The 5,187-nt window shown below is 42.0% G+C and overlaps 1 pseudogene; it reads left to right on the top strand.

Annotated features, from left to right (window-relative positions):
• Positions 1-3,312: 3,312 nt before the first annotated feature.
• On the top strand, positions 3,313-3,865 carry LOC123830812 (annotated as a pseudogene).
• The last annotated feature ends 1,322 nt before the right edge of the window (positions 3,866-5,187 follow it).

Below are 5,187 nucleotides of genomic sequence, written 5' to 3'. Positions count from 1 at the left end.
CAAGGTTTCATTGTTATGGCCAGACCTGAAGGGTCTGGAGAGGAAACAGTCACCCAATTTTGCAGAGGGTAGGAGAATGCCACCCTACTGCAGCTGGGGCCTTCTTAATAGAGTACAGCCAACCTGCTGTCCCCCGTCTGGGAGGGAGCTGGGAAGTACTCATTCAACTTCAGAATCCTGATACCTGCCCATCAACCAGAAGGCAGAATATATGGTAGTTTCTTGGGACAAGAAGAAGAGTGGAGAGTAGATCTAGACGGGAACATGGAAGACCTCCCCACAGGCTCCCTCTGGTATGAACGGGTTCAGCCTCACATGTATGTTCTGCTCTTCAGAGGGAACAAGGTTTCTCTCTTCAGATGTTAATGATTTTGGCAGAAATGTAGCTAACCGAAGCAATTGTAACCTGGACTCTGCCTAGGAAAGAACTACGGAACCACACCCGGGAAAACTCCACAAAGAAGACTAAGATTATTTTGTTTCTCCTTTTTTCCTGAATACCTTTTCTGAAACCCATACCTTTTATTTAGCACAGGAAGCACTGATTATCTTCCAGGCTGAGAATAGACTTTGCTGAAAACTTAAAGCAGAGAGAAATAAACTGGGTTGTCAAAAAATATGAAAAATGACTACTCCAAGGTGGTAGGCACCAAAACTGTGAAGGGATATCTGCCAGGAAGAAAATAAAGCCTGGAAAATCATCCTCCATCAGCATATCTCACTTCTGAAAAATCATCATCTTCAAACAAGGCAATAAAATAGGGCCCTACGCATAGTAGGTGAGTCAACGCTTTCTCAATGATGATGGTGTATTTCTACACCATTGTGTCATTGGAGCTGAATTATGTCGTAATGATGATCTATTTTATGTCTAGAGAACCATGGGTGCTGTAGTCAACATCACAGCCATCGGTTCTCAACAGTTAAATGTCCTGTGCTAAATGCTATTGTTGTTTTAATTCCAATGGTTACCACCGTTGTGAGGAGCCCTGTAATAATGTGGTGACAGTTGAGTCAGGGAAGGTGATGAGTTTTGGGGGTACCCTTAGGCTTCTGACCAATTGTTACGACTGATTAAGTACCAATTTATACTTTCGATGGCTAAAAGGACTAAATGGGGCTATTATGTGTAAGTTAAATAATGAATGCATTTGTTCCAAGCAAAGTTGGATCCTTTTACGATCCATCAGTTCATCAATGAATTCCACCTAGGAGATGAGAGAATCTGTACCATCCCTTTGAATCATTCGCACACACAGAGATGTATGCTGGGGGCACATGGACCATGATCAAAATTGTGCTTCTATTTGTGATAAGCTCCAAACATTTAGCCACATCATTTTTTTTGTTGTTGAATGATGAAAAGCGTGGATTCCAAAGCCACACTTCCACTGACCATTTACTAGCTATGTGTCCTTGAGGGGCATTACTGAACCTCCCTGTGGTTCAATTTCCTCATCTATGAAATGTGGATAAAATTACACCTACCTCTTCGGGATTAATGAGGAGTAAATGAGTTAATCCATGTAAAGCTCTTAAAACCATGGCTGACCCATGGGGAGTACCCTGTAAATGTTAGCTCTTAGAGTATTATTTTATTGCCAGTCTAATGTATTGCACTGTTTATTAAGAAAACCTCAAAGACAAACTATTATTATTGTGTAGAATCCATTATGTAACATGGTATTTTTCCCACTCCACTTTGGATATCTTACCATCTTTCTACCCACCACAATACTACCTCCCTGTAAGCCCATTATCAATCACCCCAGAAAAATGCCTGATGTGTAACACATAGTAAGGACTCCATTAATTTTCGTGGGATGCGTGTAGTCCAATAAGACAAAATTCTAAGTAATGACAATATGTTATGTTTCATTAGTGCAGAGAACACTGAAGGAAATTTTTGTCTCTGTAAGTAATTATAGTCCTATGGCCCCAGATAAAACCGTGTCTTTACATTACCCCATAATCTGTGCTTTGCTCTATAACAGAAGTCCTCCTGGGAGGGTCAATAATACACATGCTGTTCCTGAGCAGTAGATTTTTAAATTTGGAAGCAAGCTTTTGCTGACAGATGTATAAAAATGCAAACTACATGTGTAATTCCCTCTCACCTTGACAGCTGTGGGTAGCAGGAAAATACGCTGTTTCTTTCCATGTGGCATTAATGGATGCTTGAATCTTTCTCCCTAAGCCTACCTGTTGCTGATGGTATCAGGCTCTCCCAAGCATGGTTCAGCTCAATGCACTTATTTGGGTTTCCCACACCACTAGTGGAAGCAATTCCAACACAAATATTGAAGACGTGCAAATACGAACTTCTGTTTCCTCCTGGAGGAAATGAGAACTCTGCCACGGTGTCCTTAGTTAGGCACTGGTCCCATTTCCAACCCTGCATGCCCCCCAGAGCCTACCCAGTACAACACATATAAAACGTGGATTTAGTAGGACCTGGGTGGGCTCCATTTGCGATCATGAAAAATGCCTTGTTTTTCTTCTGCGTAATCTTCTTTCAATCCCTCATGTTGGTTCATTTTTTTTCGTTGTTGCTTGGGAAATACTAAGTGATTAATAACCTGTCTTGGTTTTTCTCTTGCTCTCACTGGCTTGTAGAGAAATAATGTGACCTACAAATGTTTGGACAAATAGTACATTGTGTTAATGACGGATTCCGCTCAGACATGCCCCACGCAATTGAGCTTATCAGCACTGAAAGAACAGGTATTCCTGGACTTTGTCTAATTGTCCTTTCTTTGCTTTTCTTGTTAGACCAAATACCAACCATATTGAAAAGGGGACTGAACAAAACAGGGTTCAGAGCCATGTATTGTTCTGTCCTCCACGGGGCAGACAGAGGGAAAACTGGGCAGATAGACGCGTGTGGGGGTCATATAAACGGTTCTGGCAGAACAAGAGTGTTCTCAGCTGCCAGGCATGGCATGGTGTAGGTCAGGTACTTCTTTAAGAAAACATTTAAAAACACAATTTATATAAAGTATGGTATTAGGAAATAGGGCTTCACAAGCAGATAAAAATTACCAGGCAGAGTTAATTAAGTCATCTTTTATAGTATGTAGTTCCCTTTAACAGAGGTGATTAATGATAACTGAAACTCTCTGTGCTGGTTTATATATAAGGTGCAGTTGGGACTTTAGAGTAGAGGAAAAGGGAGGAGACATAATTTCCAAACTGAGTCATGTTCCCTTGATAAGAAAATTCAAACAAGTTAGAGTTCCCCAGGAGAAGCATATGGTTGAAATTTAGAACTCAGCTCTTCTATAAGTAAGCAGCCAGAGGTGACCTCTGAAAATGGTTCGCTATTCACTTGACCCAGAAAACCCCAGAAAATCAAGCAAATCAGAGGTTCAAATTCTTCGTGTTCACTTTAAGTATACTCATGAAACTGCCCAGGACATCAAGAGTACGCATACTTGAAAAGCCACCAATCATCTGAAGGATGTCACTTTACAGAAGCAGTGTGTCCCATTCCGTCGATACCATGGTGGAGTTGGTAGCTGTGCCCAGGCCAAACAGTGGGGCTGGACACAGGGTCGGTGGCCCAAAGACAGTGCTGAGTTTTTGCTGCACGTGCTGAAAAGCGCAGAGAGTACTGCTGAATTTAGGATTTAGATGCAGATTCTCCGGTCATGGAGCACATCCTGGTGAACAAAGTTCCCAAGATGCGGCGCAGAACTTACAGAGCTCACGGGCAGGTGAACCCACCCTTGAGCTCTCTGAGCCACACACTGAGATGCCGCTGCTGAGGAAGAGCAGGTTGTTCCTAAACCAGAGAGGAGGTCGCCCAGAAGGAAAACAGCCCAGAAAAAAAATGATGAAACAAAAACGTATGGCCCTGGAGTAAATTCAGCATAAAGTATATGCTAACAAAAGTTTTCAAAAATGAGAATTCAAATCTTAGAGCTGGCAGAAATCTTTGAGTCACTTCATGCAACCTGCCCATTTTTACAAATGAGGAAAATGAGGCACAAGAGGGTTCGGTCACACTGCCAAGGTCATAGGGCTCATCAGTAGCCTAGCAAGAACCAGAGCTCCCCCCCCTTTTTTATCTGAGAATTGTATTTTTCCCACATTGCTGCCCACCACCTCTTCCTAGTCACAGTTTTTTTTTAATTCCAAAAATACTGGTTAAGCGCATAGCAGACATTTGTTAAGGCACTGAAGTGTGGCACTTTAGATGAGAAAATAGAACGTGAGAGTTCATCGCGTTAGCCATCAAAGTTATGTTTTTCATCTGCAAAACAGAGACAGCTGCAAAGCATTTGATCTTAACAATGGCAATTAAAATGAACGTTATTTGAAGTTGCAAAATCACCACATTGCATTAGCACGAGACTCTGGCATGTGTGCACAAGGGCACTTTGCAGATGTCTTCCAGAGACTGAGTTTATGTAGGCACTTTAGGGAGCATATGGAACCTGTGGCGTTCCGTGGCAAATGTGGATTTATAGCACCACCGTCACATGCCAGAGCAGCTCCTTCTACCTGAGGGAGCAGCTCGGGTGGTGTGATGCCTCTGGTCTGTGGGTCAGTGTCATGCAGGTCCCTTAAGGAAATTGTGTCCACAGTGGTACCTTTGGCTTCATCCTGTCCCCCTGCAGTGCATCATTAATGGGCATTTGATGCCCTTTAAAGATCCACCTTGTTTAAACTTGATGAAGGATAACTATCACCCAGAAGGCTGCGTGGTTAAGAGAGGAGCCTGCATTAGTCTAAATGATCTCTGCTTTTATCACAAAGCCAACACAAAATGTTTTCTTTATTTTTCTCCAATTTCTGCATTTAGTATGTATGCTGCATACCTGCTTCCCCTGATATCTCCCTCCTCCAAATGTTTTAAGCACTTGAGTTTAGAGAATAAAAGGAAAACACATATAAAGCCAAGTTGCATGATGACTCTGTAACTTCAGGCTCTTTAATCTGTAAAATAGTGGTAGAGATGTGTGCCCCGCTCCCTCACAAAGTAGCACCAGCATCTCATAAAGAAGCTATCAGAAGAGATGGCCAGTTTGAAGGGAACAAAGTCACATAATATCCCCTTCAAAAAGATCAGGGACATGATAGCTGAAGCTATTATCGTGGATGTAAAATATTCTCTGTATGATGGTGTCTTTCCTAATTATTTAAGATCGCTTGTAGCATTGATTTTATGTAAACACAAAAACA

Source organism: Phyllostomus hastatus, unplaced genomic scaffold (assembly GCF_019186645.2).
Source record: "Phyllostomus hastatus isolate PE091 unplaced genomic scaffold, TTU_PhHast_1.1 phas_scaffold_129, whole genome shotgun sequence".
In the NCBI taxonomy this organism is placed as follows: domain Eukaryota; kingdom Metazoa; phylum Chordata; class Mammalia; order Chiroptera; family Phyllostomidae; genus Phyllostomus; species Phyllostomus hastatus.
The sequence above is the reverse complement of the archived record's forward strand: the minus strand, read 5'-3'. Positions and strand labels throughout refer to the sequence as shown.